The 10,466-nt window shown below is 56.3% G+C and overlaps 1 long non-coding RNA gene across 1 annotated transcript; it reads right to left on the reverse strand.

Moving 5' to 3' along the window:
• Positions 1–6,425: 6,425 nt before the first annotated feature.
• On the reverse strand, positions 6,426–10,226 carry LINC02688 (long intergenic non-protein coding RNA 2688; the record flags this gene model as incomplete). The annotated part of the gene is made up of 3 exons (XR_014485113.1): positions 6,426–6,648; positions 7,356–7,490; positions 10,023–10,226. It is a non-coding gene; the product is annotated as a long intergenic non-protein coding RNA 2688 (long non-coding RNA).
• Between the last annotated feature and the right edge of the window lie 240 nt (positions 10,227–10,466).

The raw sequence follows: 10,466 nt of genomic DNA on the forward strand, positions 1-10,466 counted from the left end.
AAAAAAAAAAAAAAAAAAAGAATGAGAACACATGGATGCAGGGAGGGGACAACACATACCAGGGCCTTTTGGGGGTGGGAAGTGAGGGGAGGGAGAGCATCAGGACAAACACCTAGATGACAGGCTTAACACCTAGATGACGGGTTGACAGGTGCAGCAAAAACCACCATGACACACATTTACCTGTGTAACAAACCTGCACGTACTGCACATGTATCCCAGGACTTAAAGTAAAATAAATTTTTTTAAATTTGTTTCATTTGTGTTTTGGGGATGTTGGTTCCCAGTTTTTTTTTTTTTTTTTTTTTTTTTTTTTTCAGAAATATGGACACAGCTGTCTACAGAGGTAGGCTGGGGTTAGAAGAGAAACAAGTTATTTACATGAACTCAAAGTATCTTCCCTAAGACATTTACTAATTACAACACAGCAAAATAGTAACTGTAGTGCAGAGACCTGGCAGACGCCACCTGAACCAAGGGGTCAAGGTTAACATCCCCAGCAATGGGACAGGCGGCGTCACACGCTCTGATAAGCTACGTAAGAAGAGCACGTGGCTGGGTCCACTGGCTCACACCTATAATCCCAGCATTTGGGGAGGCCAAGTGGTTCTCTCCGCTTGAGGCCAGGAGAACTGCTTGAGGTCAGGAGTTTGAGACCAGCCTGGGCAACCTAGGGAGACCTTGTCTCTGCAGAAATGTTAAAAAAAAATTAGCTGGGCACAGCGGTGCATAGACTCTGGGGTTCCCAGGGGTCTCAGACTCCACCCCAGTAGGGCTGGACACCGGGTGTGGCCTGTGCCGGACGTTGCTGGCTGACATTTGCTTTCTTTATTACTCACTTCCTTTATTGCACTATTTAATTGTATTAAATGGTGCCTGAGGCATAAGGTGCAGGATTTTATGGCCTCAGGGTGACCCTGCAGCGAGGCCTGGCCCTTTCCATCTTTACTTTGTGAACCCGGGGCTGCCCTGCCCTCAACGGTGATGCTAGGGAAGCCCTTGACTCATGTACCAGAAATTGGGAGGGACACCAAAGTCTGTGCTGTTTTCCATGCAGAGCTGTGGCACCTGTGACAGAAATCAGAACACACAGAACCGTCCGTGGGCAGAAGAAAAACGTCCCTCTCCCCTTCCCCCGAGAAGCCTCTTAATCCTTCAACATCTTTCCCACCTTCTGTGCAGTCCTGGGAGATACCTGACATTGTAGTGGGTATTCCTGGGGACAATTCTGTAGCCGGAGTCTTTTCATTAAATGACATTTGACGTCTCTGAACATAAAGCAACACACAGGCACTGAGGGAACGTCCAGATGCAGAGAACTGTTCGGAAGCTCTGGCGTCCGGTGTCAGCAGCCTGGGTCCCCAGGCGGCAGCATCGTGCCAGGTGGGGAGGGGTCCCGGCTGCTGGGTGCCGTGGCCTGACAGTTGCTCGTCTGTGATGGGTTCTGGACGGCAGCACCCTTGCTGGTTATGGGGGTGAACGGTGTTCGTGAATCTCTGCCAGGCATGGGCACGCGCGAGTCCTCCTAAGTTCTCCTGGTAATTACTGTAAATTGTTTTATAGCTTCTTTTCCCCCACAATATATTGGGGAAATTAAATGTTTGCTGAGAACATGATTATTTATTTAGTTATTTAGTCATTTATTGTGAGGCATGGTCTTGCTCTGTTGCCCAGGCAGGAGTGCAGTGATGCAATCTTGGCTCACTGCAGCCTTGAACTCCTGGGCTCAAGCGATCCTCCTGCCTCAGCTTCCAGAGCAGCTGGGACCACAGGTGTGCACCACCATGCCCAGCTAATTTTTTAGTTTTTAGAGATGGGGCTGTCACTATATTGCCCAGGCTGGTCTTGAACTCCCCGTCTCAGGTGACGCCCCTGCCTCGGCCTCCCGCAGATCCAGTACCATCTTCCCAGGCTTTCTGTTTTCCTCCTAGGAGAGCCGTGGTTAAGAGGTCAGCCCAGCCTGACTGTCATTCTGCCTCTGCTGCTCATCACGGCGCCCGCATCCCGCTCGCCTCTGACGGCTGAGAGCCTCCGCTCGGCTGTCCCGGGTCCATTCTTCCCATTGCAACTCTTTTCCAGCTGAGTGGCTGTGGCTCCCACTTGTGAGGTCTGCGGCCCTCAGAGAAGAGTGGCCCAGGGATCTGTCCTTATCTCTATCCCCCTCACTAATGTGGTTCCCAGTGTGGGGACAGGTCTGTCTTCTGGACCTTCTGTGTGGGGGAGGGTCTTACATGACAAACCCACCCTAGCCTTCCAATCTCCCGAGGCCTTTGGGTCCTGTCCTCCACAGTAAACCGAGGCAGGTCTGGCATTTCCAGTTTAATGCGACCCCTTTTCTGTCTATGTTGCACCTGGAGCAGCCGGCGGTTAGCGCCCTGCTAACTTCCCAAACCACACCTCAAAAGGCAGACTCTGCTTGGTGGGCGCCTGCGGCACATCCAGCATGACCTCCTCATGGTCCTCCCACACCCCTCGACCACATTTCTGTCTCCGTGGGACGGACCCCGCGCTGCTCTTGCCATGGAGGTCACCTCCGTGGCTCGCACTCAGCCTCCAGCTCTGGGGCCTGCTGGACTTGAGTCAGCACCTGGGATCCCGTCAGTGAGGATCAAACCCTTGTTCTTACGCACGCGTTTTTAGGGAGGAAACACACTCATCTCTGTTTTTTCTTATTTCTTCCTTTGTATGCTTAGAAAAGTGCTCCTCACTAAAGATCAGATAAATTCTGACTCTATTTTCTTCTCTTTTTTAAATGATCCTCCTTTTTCCTTATTTTTTACCATATAAATATTTCTCATGTTAAAATATTAAACATTATTTTTTACTAAACATTATTTTAAAATTTAAAATTATTTTAATTTTAATGGGTTTTTTGCGGGGGTTTTTTGTGGTTTTTTTTTTTCTGGGTTTTTTTGTTTTTTTGTTTTTTGAGATGGAGTCTCACTCTGTCGCCTAGGCTGGAGTGCAGTGGTGCAATCTCGGCTCACTGCAAGCTCCGCCTCCCAGGTTCACACCATTCTCCTCCTGAGTAGCTGGGACTACAGGCACCCGCCACCAAGCCTGGCTAATTTTTTGTATTTTTAGTAGACACAGGGTTTCACCGTGTTAGTCAGGATGGTCTCGATCTCCTGATCTCATGATCTACCCGCCTCATCCTCCCAAAGTGCTGGGATTACAGGCATGAGCCACTGCGCCTGGCCTTTTTTTTTTTTTTTTTTTTGCGATAGAGTCTCACTCTGTCACCCAGGCTGGAGTGCAGCGGCACGATCTCAGCTCACTACAACCTCCACCTCCCAGGTTCAAGCGATTCTCGTGCCTCAGCCTCCTGAGTAACTGGGATTACAGGTGTGCCCCACCACAGCTGGCTAATTTTTATATTTTCAGTAGAGATGGGGTTTCACCACATTGGCCAGGCTGGTCTCAAACTCCTGGCCTCAAGTGACCCAACTGCCTTGGCCTTTATTTGTATTGTTTTTGACTAGGTAAAGAATAGATCATGAAAGCAAACCTCCCTCCTGCCTGGTCGTCCCAGCTCCCTTTCCCCTGCCCAGAGATGACAGATCGCCATTCTCTATACTATTTTTACAAGGATTCTACAAGTCTAAAATGATTTCATGATAAGTCTGTGACGATGGTCATTATGGAAAACAGTATGGAGGTTCCCAGAAGCCTAAACACAGAACCACCATGTAATCCATCCCACTCCCGAGCGCAACACGTGGAGGCCGCATCAGTATGCGGAAGGGACGCCTGCATCCCATGTTCGCCACAGCGCTGTCCACTACGGCTGGATGGAACCAGCCTCAGCGTCCAGCAGCCAGGGAAGGGGCATCCACGTCAGAGAACTGCTCCTCCACAGAAGAGGGAATGTGTCACTGGAACTGCAGGACTTTATGCGGAATGGAGGAGGCCAGGCCCAGAAAGACACGGCGTGATCTCACTCATACATGGAACCTAGAAATGCTGAACTCAGAAGCAGAGAGAGGACCCGAGGATATAGGGGCTGGGAACTGGGGAGGGGTTGGTCCAAGGGTACAAAGTTTCTGTTACAGACCGGGAACAGTAGCTCACACCTGTAATCCCAGCACTTTGGGAGGCTGAGACAGGTGGATCACCTGAGGATAGGACTTTGAGACCAGCCTGGCCAACATGATAAGACCCCGTCTCTAAAAATACAAAAATTAGGCCAGGCACGGCGGCTCACGCCTGTAATCCCAGCACTTTGGGATGCTGAGGCGGTCAGATCACAAGGTCAAGAGATCAAGATCATCCTGGCCAACATGGTGAAACCCCATCTCTAATATACAAAATTAGCTAAAAATACAAAAATTAGCTGGTTGTGGTGGCAGGTGCCTGTAATCCCAGCTACTCAGGAGGCTGAGGCAGGAGAATTGCTTGAACCCAGGAGGCAGAGGTTGCAGTGAGCCGAGATGGCACTACTGCACTCCAGCCTGGCAACAGAGCAAGACTCCGGCTCAAACAAACAAACAAAAAAATTAGCCAAGGGTGATGGCATGCACCTGTAATCCCAGCTACTCAGGAGGCTGAGCCACGAGAATTGATCGAACCTGGGAGACAGAGGTTACAGTGAGCCAAGATCGCACGACTGCACTCCAGTCTGGCGACAGAGCGAAATTCCATTTCAAAAAAAAAAAAAAAAATCCGTTAGACAAGAGGAATAAATTCAAGAGATGTACTGCACAGCATGGTGACTACAGTTAATAACACCATATTGCGTCCTTGAAAATCAATAAGAAAAAAAAAGAAAGAAAATCATTGCGAGTAGATTGAGTGTTCTCACCACAAAAAAACGGGAAGTATGTGAACTCATGTGTGTTATGCCACTTGATTTAACTGCAATGTAAACATGTTTCAAAACATCAGGTTGGACATGATAAATATATACAATAAAAGAATAAAATAACAAAATACATTTGCAAAATGAAGCATTCTTATTGTGCGGGCCCTGCTGGTTGCCTGGTCTCAGTTCTGGTCTTGGCTGGACTCTGGGTCTAGTCCTCTCTCCGCAGCGATTCGGCGTCCCCTCGGCGGACAGGATCCCTGGCCCCGCTCGCCAGACAGCAAGCTCACATTCTGTCAATTCAATGGGAAGAGAGGACCCTGGGGACAGTCCCGATGTCGAACTCCACACGGCCAGCACCTCGACCCTGGTGGGAGCACTCCTCCCTGAGGAAGCAGGACCTCCAAGCTAAAGTGAACGGTGGCTGTGTGAGCAGGTGGCTGGTGCCACAGGGACGGTGGCCATGACTCCCACCCGTGACTCCTGGATACCATCGCCACAGAGAAGCGGCACCAGGCATGGATGGCGAGCATCTGGTCTGTTCCGTGGGGTTGCGCCCATCCTTTCATGGGGCCTCCCAGCTGGCACCATAGCTGGTCTTCAGGGGCTGTCCCATGCTCTATTAACCCGCTGCTCCTGGGAGCACGGCCTGAGCATGGGATGAGTCCTGCTGCGGGAAGCGGCATTGGTAGGGGTGTGATGGACAGTGGGGTGCTGTCGAGTCCATGGACGGAGTCATGGGCAGGCACAGCAAGTCCACACTCAGAAAACTGTGAGGGCCTCTGTGACAGCTGACGACCCGTCCCTGTCCTGTCTGTAGAGGGCCAGCGAGGCAGGCGAGGATCCATCCCCGGGGAATGGCACAATGAGGGGGGCGGGTTGCTGACCCTGGAATCAGCAAGGCACTTGTGCTGCGGGGCCATGCAGAACCTCCATCCTGCCACATCCCAGCTTCCTCCTGGGTCCCTGGGGCCTGCCTGGCATGGCTGCTGAGCGGCCGTGGGCGCTGACCTGTGACCGTCATGAACACACCACAGGCCGCGCTGGCTCTCCCATCTCCTGCATCCCTCCACGTCTTTCACGCCCTTGACACTTTCGAGGGGCGCTGGGCAGGTGTGTGTAGAGTGTCCCCTTGTTGGGGACATGGGATGTTTTCTTACGATTGAGACTGGGGTTATGCATTTTTGGCCAGGAAACTGCAGAAACCACATGCTCTTCTTTATTTGTGTTTTTATTTTATAGAGACAGGGTCTCACTCTGTTGCCCAGGTTGGAGTGCAGTGGTGCCATCACGGCTCCAGCCTGAGCCTGGAGTGGGGACAGGATGACGAGAGCTCACCCGTGTCCCAGCGGCTCTCCAGGGCACACTCTGGCTGTGGCTCGGACACAGACACCCTGGGCTCCGGGGAAAGCTTCAGCTGCATTCTGAGCCCCTTTCTGGAGACAGAAGTCAGAGGATACCAAGACCCCTCTGGAGGTCCCCTAGGGCAGGTGTGGCTCAGACCCCTTCAGCCTCTAACCAGACAGGAGCCAGGGCCTGGGGTCCCCAAAGGAAAATGAGGGATGACTAATGAGGCTCAGGAGACTGGGGTGGGGGCATCTCAGGGGGACGCAACTGGCACCTGGTTTCAGGGGCGTTTGCTGTCCACCTGGAGCACCCCGGATTGACCCTGGCCCTTCCTCCCCTTGGAGCAGCAGCAGGGAAGGAAGGCGCTGCCCCGCTGGGCCATGCTGGGTCTGAGCACACAGGAGCGCCGTGAAGAGGCCAGGCCGCTTCTCAGTTTTGTTATGAAGATCGTTTAGGGCCCATGGTCTCCCCTGAAAGAATCCGGGGAACCTCCAGGGACCCGTGGACCATGTGGGAGAGCAGCTGAGACAATCTGTCACCTGAGACAATCATTAGTATCACCAGGTGAACATCAATGCCTGGGTGGGGAGTTCCCTGGAGCAGGCAGGTGGGAGCTGGAGGAAATGCTGTCAGCATCACCACCCTCAGCCCCGGCAGAGCTGAAATTCTTAGAAGAGGCCACTCCTGCCTTTCCTGACTATCAGCTTCCTCTGTCCACGATGGGGCTGGGCCCTGGAGGAGACTCGTCTGGCCCAGTCCCAGCGCAGGTGGGACAGGCCCCCTGCACCTGTTCCCCGCCTTTTTGGGGCCTCAGTTTCCCTACCTGGTCCCTGAAGGCCTCTCCAGGCTTGCAGCCTGCTGTTGGATGGAGCTGGTTTCGGGGGTGGACAGCAGGCGGACCCCCAGGCCTGCAGAGGAGCTCACAGGCAATGCACCAGCTCCTTCAAGGAACAAACAAAGGCTGCAGTTCCCAGGAAGAGCTGACAGCTGCGGGCCAGGGCGGGGAAGAAAGTTCACAAGGAGGCTCAGCTGCCCACCCCACAGCCCCGCCCTGACCACGTTTATGGCCAGATCCTGTTGTGGGCACAAGTCCAGCTCCACCGCCCTCCCTCCTGCTGGCATCTTCCGGGAACTGGCAGGGGCAGTGGGAACCTAGGGACCCGGGAGCCAGGAGACGGGCCAGGATCAGCGTTTGCTTCTCGTTACTGGAGATGGAGGAAATGGGCAGCTTGTCCCACTGTCCAGATTGTAGGCCTGGGGTGGCATCATCAAGAGTGGAAGATGACGTCCTCCAGCTCCCCAGACTCAGCCCTCCCAGAGTCCAGGGCTGCCAGGCTGCCCTCTGGCCCAGGGGGAAGTGCCTGTGGAGGATTAATGAAGCCGGAGGGCGCTGGGGCCCGGTGCCCAGGCGTCTGTCCATCGTGTTCTGCAGGGAGCAGCCTCCCAGGGACCCCACTGCCTCCTGGAGCCCCAGGGGAGGGCCCCTGGATAGGGGCCAGGAGGATGTTTGCCAGGTGGCATCCGGTAGGAAAGTTAGGGTGAGGCTAGCGGTTAGGGATTAGGGCTTGGGGTGTAGGGCTGGGTCTAGGGTTAAAGTGTTGGGGTCAAGGAGTTTGGGTGGGGGCTTGGGGTGAATTTAGGGCAGGGATAGGCTGGGGTGAGGGTAATTTGGGGTGATACGTTTGGTCAGGACCCTGGGGCCACGCTGGGTCTGACACATTCAAGGGCACTTTGTCAGCCATCAAACAGGGCAAGACACACCACCTGGGTGACACAGGGCCGCCCAGCCCTGTACCTGCACCTGCACCTGGGGCCCCTCCTGTGCCCACAGGGCCTCCCCTGGTCAGCTGGGAGGGCTCCGCTAGCTGCCTCCTATCCCTAAGTGGATGCAGTCCCTGGATCCTTCCCCTAGGGCTGGCCACACCCCACTGACCACTCCCCTCTGGGCCCAGGCAGTCACCAAGGGGGTCAGCTGTCCTCAGTCCACTCAGCCACATAGGCCTGGGCCATGGGTGGGGTTGCAGGACATCTCTGCCCTACAGCTGGGCAGGTCCATGGTGTCCAGGCAGCCTGCCCTGGCCCTGCCCCAGGTCACGCCTGGCATGCAGAGGACGGGACGGTGGCAAGACCCCCGCTTCCAATCCCCTTCTGTGGCCCAGATAAGGTTCTGGGGAAGTCATTTCTTCCAGGCCCAGCTTCGGGAGGGTTGCAGTGTCCACACATATCTCCCCCTGCAGCTCAACCAGGCACCAGGGGAGGCCCCCAGACAGCTGTGGGNCTGGCATGCAGAGGACGGGACGGTGGCAAGACCCCCGCTTCCAATCCCCTTCTGTGGCCCAGATAAGGTTCTGGGGAAGTCATTTCTTCCAGGCCCAGCTTCGGGAGGGTTGCAGTGTCCACACATATCTCCCCCTGCAGCTCAACCAGGCACCAGGGGAGGCCCCCAGACAGCTGTGGGAACTGCAGGAAGGAGGGGAGGTGAGGAGAGGGCAGGAAGTAAAGGAGGGAGGAACTGCTCAGGCATCCCCCAGGTAGGGGTGCAGGCTCCTGGGGACACTGGAGACTTCCCAGCTGGCCCACCTTTGCTCTGCATACAGCTGGTGTTCAGCAAAGCTTGCTGCTGCTGATGGACGATTCCATCACTCACTCCAGCATCTCTGTGCTCCAGGAGATGGTGCCCTCCTGGCCCCAGCCTGTGCCCTCTGCGGCCATCAAGGGCCCCACCAGGCCTGTGGTCACAGGCGAGGCCAGGGCAGGGAGGAGGCCCTGACCACAGCAAAGGGGTCTGCAGCAGGGGAGGCACCAGCGTCCAAGTGCCCGTGCCCAGGGAGGTGCCACCTCCGACAGGGCGTCAGACTTGGGACACAGTTGCCGGGGAGCAGCAGGGACAGGGAGGGGGCGGAAAGCTGGCAGCGGTTCAGCTCCGTGACTGCAACCCCATGGGGGCAGTGGCTTGCAGGGCCTCACAGCCCAGAAGGGGCCTCACCTTCGGCCCCTCCCAGCAGTAGCACCAACTGCCGTGGCCGCCCACACTACCCTCGTCCTGACGGCTGCCCACACCAGGCCCTCTGTGGCCAGTAGTCCTGTCATCCACATCCCTACCTTGCTGAAGAGCGGGCGGTGAGGACACAGGAAAGCCAGGCTGTCACCCGCCCAGGGCTGGTGCCAGGATGGGTCCCCCAGGTGGGAGAGGCCTGGTCTCACCCCCAGAATGGCCCACCCTGTCCCACAGCCAAGATCTAATGCCAGTCTCCCAAGGAGTGGGCACAGGGGTGGGGAGGGAACTCTCCATGGGGGTCCAGGGGCTGGGGAGCCTCAGGGGTCACAAGAAGCTGGTAGAGCCAGGGAGTTGTGGCCACAACGTGGGTGCAGGTACCCCAGGACGGGGAGGGGAGGGCGTGGCCTTGGGTGCTACCAGCCCCCGCACTGGCACTCAGGCAGCATAAGGGCACATTTTGGGCCTGGGGGACTGTGCCATCGTGGCCAGGAGCACCTTGAGAAGCCAGGAGGGCCAGCCAGGGTGGGGCAGAGCAGAGCAGGGCAGGGACAATCTGCCCAGAAGTCTCACCACCCCTCAGACACCCCCAGACTCGCCTGGGCCAGGATAATACACAGTCCTCAGCCCAAGGCCCTGAACCTGCATGTCTGGCCGGGACCCCTGCCTCTCTGTGCAGAATCCTGATGCCCCCTGCCAGGCCCAGGAGTTCAGCAGAAGCAGGTTGCAGCCCCCACACCCCTCTAATGGGCCACATAGAAGGTGGGCCAAGGGCAGCGGATGTGGGGCCTGGGACACAGCAGCTGGGACGCTGCCACAGACAAGGGTCGGACCCAGGAGTGGAGGACCCAGGGCAGTGACGAGGAGATGCAGACAGACCTGGCTTGAGATGATGTCTGGGTGGGAGTCCAGGGGGTGGGGAACCCAGCTTCCCAGGTGCTGGGGAAGCCGCCGCCGAGTCCTTGGTGAGCTGAGTCTCTAGGGTGTGGTGCTCCCAGCGTCCTGGCCAGGCCTTATGGCTGTGGAGGGACAGAACCAGGCCCAGCTTCCTGCTGGGGGGTCACCTCTCCCCGGGTGTCCAGGGCATCACTGCGTCTGAAAACGAGCAGGAAAGGGGTGCTCGGTGCAGCCTCAGGGCCTTGGGGACCCCCTTGGATCTTGCCGGCTCCCAAAATGCTGAGGGAGAGTCGGGCAGTGGGGCCAGGGCTGCAGCCCCCATGTCCCCTCCACGTCTGCCCGGCTCTGTCTACCTCAGGGAGCCAGGGCTCCTCAGACTGGACCTGGCCCCTACCCGCCCCAAGCGCTTGGAGCAAAGTCTGTGGT

Source organism: Rhinopithecus bieti, unplaced genomic scaffold (assembly GCF_001698545.2).
Source record: "Rhinopithecus bieti isolate Rb0 unplaced genomic scaffold, ASM169854v2 scaffold_2032, whole genome shotgun sequence".
Taxonomy (NCBI): Eukaryota; Metazoa; Chordata; class Mammalia; order Primates; family Cercopithecidae; genus Rhinopithecus; species Rhinopithecus bieti.